The sequence below is a fragment of the Stegostoma tigrinum genome, chromosome 20 (assembly GCF_030684315.1).
Source record: "Stegostoma tigrinum isolate sSteTig4 chromosome 20, sSteTig4.hap1, whole genome shotgun sequence".
Taxonomy (NCBI): Eukaryota; Metazoa; Chordata; class Chondrichthyes; order Orectolobiformes; family Stegostomatidae; genus Stegostoma; species Stegostoma tigrinum.
The window spans coordinates 41,983,716-41,995,296 of record NC_081373.1 but is presented as its reverse complement, the minus strand read 5'-3'; the positions used below and the strand labels follow the sequence as shown (position 1 = coordinate 41,995,296).

Genomic DNA, 11,581 nt, shown 5'->3' with positions numbered 1-11,581 from the left:
TTCTATTACAAATGAAACTCTTATTTGTGCACTGGAAATGGAAAAGGTTGTGACAGCACCTCTTCTAAATTGAGCATCTTGATTATTCAGCCAATTTATGTTGGTTTTACCTAATGGCAAAATACCAATAATCCATTCATTTAAATGCTGAAACACATTCTTTGAAAGTAATTTTTTTTGTCATGTAATGTGGAATATCCAATAAAATTTTAAAAAGTTTGTGAAAATTAAAAACTGCTCCGTTATTTTGAAACAAAAATAGGCTAAAGGAGAAAATTCACCTTAAAACAGATTTTGATGGAAACTTTTTTGCATTAACTTTTCAAGTGCATAAACCTTTTGCGTTACAAAAAAAGAGGACTGAATAATTGAACTCATTTTATGTTTAAAAGAGGTTTGAAAAATTCACTTCATTTTAGAACAAAATTGCTGATGTTAATATTCATTCAGGAGCCTATGCCACCTTTTGCACAAATGACACATTGCCAGGGGGAAGTTGTAGAAGTGAGTGCACGTATTTTGAATTTCTTAGTAACAGATGAACTAGCTCACATTTTTGTTGAGCGATAATAGTAATGAGATTAAGATGAATTTGGAACGTTTTAACACTTTGCAAAACTTACCCCACTTTTCCCCCAATATCAAAAGCAGTGAATAATTAGAATTTTACCTTGAAGGTAGGTGGCATTGAGAACGTGATGTATAAAATGAAACATGTTTCGTACACCAACTGTCTGGAGAGACCACTCTTGTATAGAACTGCCTGACATCAATCCTACCAATGTATTCATAGTCCCGATTTAAATCTGTTTCGGCAGACAGCATACTTCATCAAACAAAAGACAAGTTCTAAAGTTGGCCATTATAGATAACTTACAGTTCTGCATTGGTTCCCATTAGGGTTTTTTTTAAGCTGATTTGAAACAAGTGCCGACACTCCTGAATTCCTCTCCCAAGTGTGCTGTAGTTTAGCTTTGTCAATAACATTTTGCAAACAATCGTTTTCACAGAAGACTGTTGCTGTTCAGTTTACAGCAGGCCCGTCTTATCACTAATATAGTTAACATGTCAAATTACTAATGACATTTGGACTGGTTTGAGTGTAACTAATTTGACTATAAAAACCCATGGAAAGTGTAATGAATGTGAGATGCAGGGCAACTGTTGCAGGAAAGTTCAATTCAAGGCAATAGTGGAGGTGAGAAATCGAACAAAGGAGGACATTGCCTTCAAATTGAATTCCACATCCCGATCCCAGAGACCGATGCCTGTAAATAAGGAGACAAAAGGCATTAGCAGAAATGGTACGACTGCACAACAATGCACTTATTGGGCTCTCACCATGTGTCTGTACACTACGGATTCAGACTAGAATTTGAAGAGATTTAGAAAATAAATGAAATCCAGTCCATTAAACCTGCCACTATTTACAACAAACTACTTGCAACTTGCATTTTCATGATCCATCTGCACTACATGGAGGGAGATGAAGAGTCAAGGGCTCAGCTTCCAAGAAAAAAGCGTTTGGATTTTATCTCCAAGCTCAAAAGGTGACATAAGAACATAAGAACTAGGAGCAGGAGTAGGCCATCAGGCCCCTCAAGACTGTCCCACAGTTCAATAAGATCATGGCCGACCTTTTTGAGACTCAGCTCTACTTACCCACCCGCACACCATAACCGTAAACTCCTTTACTGTTCAAAAATTTATCTAGCCTTGCCTTAAAAACATTCAGTGAGGTAGCTTCAACCGCTTCACTGGACAGGGAATTCCACAGATTCACAACCCTTTGGGTGAAGAAGTTCCTCCTGACCTCAGTCCTACATCTGCTTCCCTTTATTTTGAGGCAACGCCCCTTAGTCCTAGTTTCACCTGCTCGTGGAAACAACCTCCATGCCTCCACCTTGTCTATTTCCTACACAATCTTATATGTTTCTGTAAGATCTCCCCTCATTCTTCTGAATTCCAATGAGTATAATCCCAGCCTACTCAAGTCTCTCCTCTTAATCTAACCAGGTGAAAACTTGTGAATCATTCCATGATTCAATCCTTATTAATTCCGTACCACCGACCAATTCCTGTTGTTCCCACAAGGACTGGAACCACAGTATTCCATAGATTTCTCATTCCACTTTCTCTATCCTTATCCCTATAACCCTTCAGCCCTTCATTAATGAGACAGTCATAAATCGCATTCCAAAATAAATCAATGCCATACATTAATGAGGAAAAAATTCCTTGAGCAGATAGGGTGAATTTCAGTGTTAATTTCATATACTAGTCTTGTAATCACTGTTTAACTAATAATCTAGTTTTAACTATCCATTTCATCGTCTCAAATTGTCTTTAAATGTGTTCTTCTACACTCTTTTATAAACATTAAATGGATGTACATTTTATCTGTGTGTGTTTCAATTGTCTCATTTAGTGTTTGCATTACATGTGTTTACATTGAAATTTCTAAATCATATATGCACTTCTATTACTTGCATTATTTGAATGAATCAGCTTTTATATCCATTACAGACTGTATCAATTGTAAACTGACAAGGCAGGTATAAAATTTCAAATGAAACACTGCTAATGGATGTATGAATGCTGACAATTAGAATGAGCAGTCAGGCAAAAAAAATGCACCAGGGCAAAAAGAAATCACTGAACTTGCTTGCAATAACCTTATTGGTTATCACTCTATATTTTCTAAGCAGTTGTCTTTTATGAAACTTAAGGTTTCTAAACTAAAAAGGTGTTAGATTACAAAATATGCAATGTGATGATCAAATGTACCCACACAGTAGAATGCTGTGGATGTGGTCATGTTCTAAAGGTGAATGTTCATGAAATTTCCCTTCCAACTGGAATTCACAGGGATTCCCAGAGTTGTTAGTTTCAGATGATTAAACTTACAAGGTTGAAGGCAGTAGTTCCCAGTGAGAGTTGGCGCCCACAACTTGCAGACTGTTTTCATCATTGGCAGCAAGATGGTCCGTTTGCAGTGTTCCAATAGTGGTGTTTGAAAGGCCAGCTCCATCCTGAACCCTTTGATAGTTTTGTCTGCAGCTCATTGCTGTTCTATCAAAAATTAAAGTGAAAGATGAAGGGACTAAGTTTCCTTCAACTGAAACTCCTGCCTGAGGAATGAGCCAGCAGTAGATGCATCATGTGGGGTCTTCTCCCCATTTACCATGTTTATCTGTTGGATAGGCCATGGGATGATTCCACCTTAAACAGGAGGCAACACTTTTAAATTTCATGGAAATAGCACAGGAGTACTGTCAAAATATTCTTGTCATTTCTAGGAATTTTGTGCAGCAGCTGCCTCAAAAGAGGAACACCAAATTAAGTGTTAGAAGTTAATAAAATGTGAGGCTGGATGAACACAGCAGGCCAAGCAGCATCTCAGGAGCACAAAAGCTGACGTTTCGGGCCTAGACCCTTCATCAGAGAGGGGGATGGGGGGAGGGAACTGGAATAAATAGGGAGAGAGGGGGAGGCGGACCGAAGATGGAGAGCAAAGAAGATAGGTGGAGAGGGTGTAGGTGGGGAGGTAGGGAGGGGATAGGTCAGTCCAGGGAAGACGGACAGGTCAAGGAGGTGGGATGAGGTTAGTAGGTAGCTGGGGGTGCGGCTGGGGGTGGGAGGAAGGGATGGGTGAGAGGAAGAACCGGTTAGGGAGGCAGAGACAGGTTGGACTGGTTTTGGGATGCAGTGGGTGGGGGGGAAGAGCTGGGCTGGTTGTGTGGTGCAGTGGGGGGAGGGGATGAACTGGGCTGGTTTAGGGATGCAGTGGGGGAAGGGGAGATTTTGAAACTGGTGAAGTCCACATTGATACCATATGGCTGCAGGGTTCCCAGGCGGAATATGAGTTGCTGTTCCTGCAACCTTCGGGTGGCATCATTGTGGCAGTGCAGGAGGCCCATGATGGACATGTCATCAAGAGAATGGGAGGGGGAGTGGAAATGGTTTGCGACTGGGAGGTGCAGTTGTTTGTTGCGGACTGAGCGGAGGTGTTCTGCAAAGCGGTCCCCAAGCCTCATAAAAATAGGAACTGTTATGTCTAGTTAACAACACTTCTTGTTTTGTACAGATTCTTCTTTAGCCCCTTTGTGGAATCTCAGACCTATTATTATATAAACCTTCTGGTGAGATGACTGATCTTGCCCTCTTTGGATCTTAAACAGTGGAGTTTTGCTTTCATGTTATTTCTGTTGTTTATGCTGTCAATTGTACAAGACCTCACCGTCCTCCTCCTCTTTTCTTTTGCTGTCTATTCTAACTATTTAGAACATGTGACAACATCTGCTTCTAGTTAATCTCACTCAAGATCATTTCCTACTCATTGATTTTCTCCTGACTTGTGTTTGTGCTCACCTCATTTATTGGTGATCTTAGTTAGCGATTGGCCACTTTCAATGTTTTCTCAGGAAAAGTCTCCCCCCACTGCACCACACAACCAGCCCAGCTCTTCCCCCCCACCCACTGCATCCCAAAACCAGTCCAACCTGTCTCTGCCTCCCTAACCGGTTCTTCCTCTCACCCATCCCTTCCTCCCACCCCCAGCCGCACCCCCAGCTACCTACTAACCTCATCCCACCTCCTTGACCTGTCCGTCTTCCCTGGACTGACCTATCCCCTCCCTACCTCCCCACCTACACCCTCTCCACCTATCTTCTTTGCTCTCCATCTTCGGTCCGCCTCCCCCTCTCTCCCTATTTATTCCAGTTCCCTCCCCCCATCCCCCTCTCTGATGAAGGGTCTAGGCCCGAAACGTCAGCTTTTGTGCTCCTGAGATGCTGCTTGGCCTGCTGTGTTCATCCAGCCTCACATTTTATTATCTTGGAGTCTCCAGCATCTGCAGTTCCCATTATCTCAAGTGTTAGAAGTTGCTGGGTTGCTCCCTCACATTAGAGATCTGGGGAAACTAATTTATTTCAAGTAATTGAGTGAGTATAGGAGAAAAATCTTTGGGCAGCTGGAGTGCACTCTATTGGTGAAGGGAAAGATTCCACCACTACCTGGATCCACAGCTACACACAGCATAAAGCTACAGTTAGCAGCGCATGGCCTTATGCCCCAGTCAACACCAATTCTGATCACAAACTACCATACATGATTATTAACTGAATCTGACCACCATCTGAATCCCATCAAAGTGTGTGCAATAGGTGTTCCTGATTTACTTTGCAGTAAGGATGGTGCAGGAAAATTGGTGCTCACTTCAACTTTTCCTGAGAAAACATTGAAAGTGGCCAATCGCTAACTAAGATCACCAATAAATGAGGTGAGCACAAACACAAGTCAGGAGAAAATCAATGAGTAGGAAATGATCTTGAGTGAGATTAACTAGAAGCAGATGTTGTCACATGTTCTAAATAGTTAGAATAGACAGCAAAAGAAAAGAGGAGGAGGACGGTGAGGTCTTGTACAATTGACAGCATAAACAACAGAAATAACATGAAAGCAAAACTCCACTGTTTAAGATCCAAAGAGGGCAAGATCAGTCATCTCACCAGAAGGTTTATATAATAATAGGTCTGAGATTCCACAAAGGGGCTAAAGAAGAATCTGTACAAAACAAGAAGTGTTGTTAACTAGACATAACAGTTCCTATTTTTATTAACGTTAAGCCAACGATCCCCTTTCGAGGGGTGGGAAACAACTGATGATATACTGTCCCTTTATTTAAGAAAATATATAATTTCATTGGAGGCAGTCAGAGAAGTTCACAAGGATGATCCCTGCTATGGAGGGAATGTTGTATGAACAAAGGCCAAACAGTTTGGGACTCTACTCACTAGAATTTAGAGGAATGAGAGGTGATCACATTGAATTCTTAAGGGGCTTGACAGGTACATGTTGAGAATATATTTCCCCTCATGGGAGAATCTAGGATCAGAGGGCATATTCTCAGCATAAAGGGGTGCCAATTTAAGATTGAGATGAGGAGGAATTTCTTCTCTCAGGGGGCTGCAAGTCTTTTAAACATTTTGCCACAAAGAGCTGTGGGGGCAGACCCCTTATGTGCATTTAAGGCTGAGATATGTATATTCTTGTCAAGTGGAGGAATCAAGGGTCATGGGGAAAAGGGCAAGAACATGTATGTGAGGAATGTTGGATCAGCCACGATCATACTGAATGGCAGAGCAGGGCTGAGGGGTAGACTGGCCGACTTCTGTTCCTGTTTCTTACTTATAATACCACAGCACTTACATTGTGCCTCTGTTAACTGTGGCAGGGAATTGATTATAAAGTTCCTCAACATCTTTTTGACAGAACCAGAATTTACTCATCATATTAATTTGTGAGTGGCTTCATACTCAAAATAAAGTTTGTGCAATAATCTTGCAGGTGAACATGTAATGTAAATACAAAAAATGCCACTCTATCTAGTATGGTGATTAAAAAATGTCAATGAGTAATACAGCCCCATCAAATGTGCATTTGTCAATTTCTCCCAGTTTTTTCCCCCTTTAATTCAATATTGTGTGTAGTTTTATGGTGTTAATAAGTATTATAATTAATTAATAAATAATTGACTTTTGAGTAACTTGAGTTTGGACAACCCATTACATCTTTGACATAAAACTCAACATAAAGGAAACCCATGAGTTACTTTACAAACAAGGTTCTTTCCTTCCAGTAACAATGCTATTTCTGGTCCAGAACGCACAATAACTTTGCTGCACATCACATCAGAAATCTCTGTCAGCACCGTGCTCGTTCCAGCTGAGGGAGTTCCCTTAACATTTTCATCTTTGTTTTTTCAGTGTTCGGTATTGCAGAAAGGAAATAAGTCAAATTAGACTGCATTGTTAAAACCCTTGAGCTTTTCTGATAACATTATTTGTGGAAACATACACACAAGAATAACTTCCTGAGTGAAAAAGATTAAATGCATTTTGGAACCTCAATTCATTTTTGCTAAGTACTTGGAGCTTATTCTGTCAAATTCAGCAGTTATAGTTGAAAGTTAAAAATCTGATTAATCAGTTTAAGTCAGAATTTTCTGTATCCTGTTTTCTTTTACACATTAAGCATTTTTAAACAAAACAGGAAAAAATAAAGTGAGTTATAGGCCTTATTATTTTGTTAACAACATACTCCATTTAAATTTCTTTGAAAAGAGAATATTGTCATCATTTTAAACTCTAATATGATGTTTGATAAATGTAATCATCTGTTATTAAACATTTTTCTTTGGTTGTATAAACTTGGGACTGTACAAACAACCTTCTACATTGAACACACCTGAAAACAAATATACATAACAGTTTTTAAAAAAATAAAATATTTCCATGTTTCTTCATCAATGCACAGTTAAAAGGCTCCTAAAATGTGTAGATTGAACCTTATTTTCTTAGTGAACTGAAAATATTGATATTAAATAACATTCCTTTATATTCATTAAAATGACCACTAATCTTAGATTCATTTCTAGAAAATTCAATTTGCCATTATGTTCATTTCCGACTGAACTTAGACAGTTCTATGTTTTTAAATATTACAAGGCAATCTATACTTATATAACACCTTTAAAGTCATGAAACCTCTCCAGATGTCCCGCAGGAGCTTTTTGAGTGAAAGTATGAAGTCTAGCCATTTGTAAAGATGCTAAGGATGACTAAAAACTTCGGCAGAATAAGGTTTTAAGGAGATTCATTTAGGAACAAAATCAGGTAGAGAGGCGGATATGTGCAATACACTAAATTATACTGTTTTTAATACAACAAATTTTATGGCAATATAAATAGAAGGCCGTTTACTGATATGAATCAGTAGCTGCCTGTGAAACTTTACAGTTTAACATCCTTGCGTTTTGTAGCCACTCACTTTTTCAGCTTGATGTGTATTCATTTGTAGGAGAGCCCAGCAGATCCAAGATTAGAACTGGAATATTGTGCTAAATAAGATTGGCGCTTACTCTCTTGATTAAAATTTAAAACGTGCTCCTTGACAGAATCCTGATGATTCAAAAGCTATCAGCCAGAAACAGGGCATGGAAAGTATTAAAGGCAGAAGTTAACCAGTTCCTTCATTAACTAAAACCAGAAATGATGTAACAGAAGTTACAATAGAAAGTGATAGTCGATTAAAATCAGGTTGCGCATGTGATCTCCTAACTTCCTGTTCCACAAATCTCCCTAAGCAACCTGCGAGGTTCAGCTGTTAAAACTAAAATGATAAATGGGCTAATTGTTTAAGTTGCAAAGAAATAGAAAAAATCCCAATCGTTTAGACAATGACCTCCATCTCCGCTAATCATTAATGTTAGTCAGCTGGAACAAGAAGACTGCTTACATGTGCATTCTCCTAGGGAAAATCCAGATACAATAAACTCATGGGAGTTGGCATTGCCTGTAAGAGTCATTTACAAATAAATTTGAGCTCATAAAATCCCGAGACTTTCCACAAACATTTGAAACTGGAGTGATTTCTCATATCAGTGCATCTGGACGTGCAGACAGATTTTTAAGTAGCACCTTCACAAAAGCAGTGTAAGCAAATGCTAGATGACTGGATCACATTTGCGTAACACCAAAATTAAATTCCAACCCTTATCATCATATCATACACCACCATGGGCAGTAAACGGCCTAGTGGTATGATCACTGGACAGTTAATCCAGAGACCCATGTAATGTTTTGGGGACCTGGATTTGAATCCTGCAGATGGCGAATTTGAATCCAATTAAACATCTGGAATTAAGAGTCTAACCATGACTGTGAATCCACTGTTGATTGCCGGGGAAAACCCATCTGGTTCACTGATGCCCTTTAGGGAAGGAAATTGCCATACTTACCTGGTCCAGGCTACATGTCACTCCAGATCCACAGCAATGTGGTTGACCTGTAACTTCCCTCTGGGTGATAATGGGCGATAAATGCTGGTCCAGCCAATGACACCCTCATCCAATAAATAAAAAACAACACAACTCATGCTTTTCCACAGCTGCCTCCCTTTCAGCTCCCTCTCTCTCTTTTATACTATATACTGTTGTATGTTCCTGCCCATTGGGGTGGGCAGCATGCAAACTTGATGCTGCCCCATCATTTACCCGATTGTAACATTAGGTTGAATACTGATGACAGTCTCAGAATTATGCTGGCAACAAACAGTGCAGTCAGCCTTCTGTTTGTAAAGGGAGTGTACACACCTTGAAGAGAATCTATGCTGATTTACAGCTGTTAATGCTGAATGCTATTGTTGTAATTCTAAACCATTAAAAATGAAGCGTCAGAGCAGAGAGAAGGTTTTGAATGTGGTACTGGAGGTGTCAGTGAGAGATGCCAAGGATCTAAAGTGAGGTGAGGGGTTGCATGGTGCTGGAATCCTCAGAAATCAGTGGGAGCAGGTAACTGGGAATGTTAAATCTGTGAATCATTGAAAGCTTACAATGTCCAAGGAGGTAATTTGGCTTCTCATGTCCATACTGGGGCTTGGCTAATCCAACATCCCCAACTATTCCCTGTAGCCCTGCAAAGTTTCCCTCATTAGGCACTTTTTAATGCATGATCAAACCTGTCTCTCCCACACTCTCAGGCAGTGCACTCCGAATTCTAACCTCTAGTTGCATAAAAAGGACTTTTGTGAAGGGTAGGTCGTGCCTCACAAAACTTATTGAGTTCTTTGAGATGGTGACCAAACAGGTAGATGAGAGTAAACCGGTTGATGTGGTGTATATGGATTTCAGCAAGGCGTTCGATAAGGTTCCCCACAGAGGCTATTGTACAAAATGTGGAGGAATGGGATTGTGGGAGATATACCAGTTTGGATCGGAAATTGGCTTGCTGAAAGAAGACAGAGGGTGGTAGTTGATGGGAAATGTTCATCCTGGGGACCAGTTACTAGTGGAGTACCGCAAGGGTCGGTGTTGGGTCCACTGCTGTTTGTCATTTTTATAAATGACCTGGATGAGGGCGTAGAAGGATGGGTTAGTAAATTTACAGACGACACTAAGGTCAGTGGAGTTGTGGATAGTGACGAAGGGTGTTGTAGGTTACAGAGAGACATAGATAAGCTGCAGAGCTGGGCTGAGAGTTGGTAAATGGAGTTTAATGCGGACAAGTGTGAGGTGATGCACTTTGGCAGGAGTAACCGGAATGCAAAGTACTGGGATAATGGTAAAATTCTTGGTAGTGTAGATGAGCAGAGAGATCTCGGTGTCCACGTACACAGATCCTTGAAAGTTGCCACCCAGGTTGACAGGGTTGTTAAGAAGGCATACAGTGTTTTAGCTTTTATTAATAGAGGGATCGAGTTCCAGAATCATGAGGTTATGCTGCAGCTGTACAAAACTATGGTGCGGCCACACTTGGAGTATTGCGTACAGTTCTGGTCACCGCATTATAAGAAGTACGTGGAAACTTTGGAAAGGGTGCAGAGGAGATTTACTAGGATGTTGCCTGGCATGGAGGGAAGGTCTTATGAGGAAAGGCTGAGGAACTTGAGGCTGTTTTCATTACAGAGAAGAAGGCTGAGAGGTGACTTAATTGAGACATATAAAATAATCAGAGGGTTAGATAGGGTGGATAGGGAGAGCCTTTTTCCTAGGATGGTGACGGCGAGCACGAGGGTGCATAGCTTTAAATTGAGGGGTGAAAGATATAGGACAGATGTCAGAGGTAGTTTCTTTACTCAGACAGTAGTAGGGGAATGGAACGCTTTGCCTGCAATGGTAGTAGATTTGCCAACTTTAAGTACATTTAAGTTGTCATTGGACAAGCATATGGACCTACATGGAATGGTGTAGGTTAGATGGGCTTCAGATAGGTATGACAGGTCGGCACAACATCACGGGCCGAAGGGCCTGTACTGTGCTGTAATGTTCTATGTTCTATATGTTCCCCATTTGATGTTGCTTCTTTTACTGGAGACTTCAAATTCTCTGGTTCTCGTTTCTACTGCCAATGGAAACATCTTCCACTCTATCTATTCTGTCTGGGTGCCTAATCATTTTGAATACTTTGAGCAAAGCTCCTCCTAATCTTTTCTTCTCTGAGGAGACCAAGCCCAGCTTCTCCAATCTATCATCACTATTGAAGTCCCCCATCCCAGAATTTGTCTTGTATACTTTTCTGCACCCTGTTTAGATGTTTCATCTGTCTAATGACTTTCTAAAGGGTCATGTCCACAATTGGACACAACACTTGAATTGGGATCAAACAGTTTTATAAAGAATCACTATTATTTGACTTTTTGGCCACTTTCTCAACTCATCCTGTCTCTTCCAATGATTTATGCACATATGTCACTATGTTTCTCTCCTCCAGAATCTGCTTTAAAAATCAACTCAAACATATGCATCAAGTTTCATCTTCTAGATGTCCATCCATTCTACCACTCTATCTATGACCTCTTGAAGTCTATCAGTATTCTCCCCTGAGTTTAATTAAGAGTCAACCACATTGCTGTGGGCATAAGGTCACATGTAGCCAAAGCAGGTCAGGATGGCCGATTTCCCTACCTAAAGAACCAGAGGGCTTTTATGGCAATTAACTGTGGCTACACGGTTGACATTAGACCAGATTTTTGATCCCAGTGTTTTAAATGAACTCAAACGTCACCATCTGCCATGTCTACA

At 40.4% G+C, this 11,581-nt stretch overlaps 1 long non-coding RNA gene across 1 annotated transcript; it reads right to left on the bottom strand.

Moving 5' to 3' along the window:
* Positions 1-216: 216 nt before the first annotated feature.
* LOC125461769 (uncharacterized) lies at positions 217-8,018 on the bottom strand. Its single transcript, XR_007249551.2, has 3 exons — positions 7,831-8,018; positions 2,908-3,072; positions 217-1,268 (listed from the first exon to the last, which is right to left on the bottom strand). It is a non-coding gene; the product is annotated as an uncharacterized LOC125461769 (long non-coding RNA).
* Between the last annotated feature and the right edge of the window lie 3,563 nt (positions 8,019-11,581).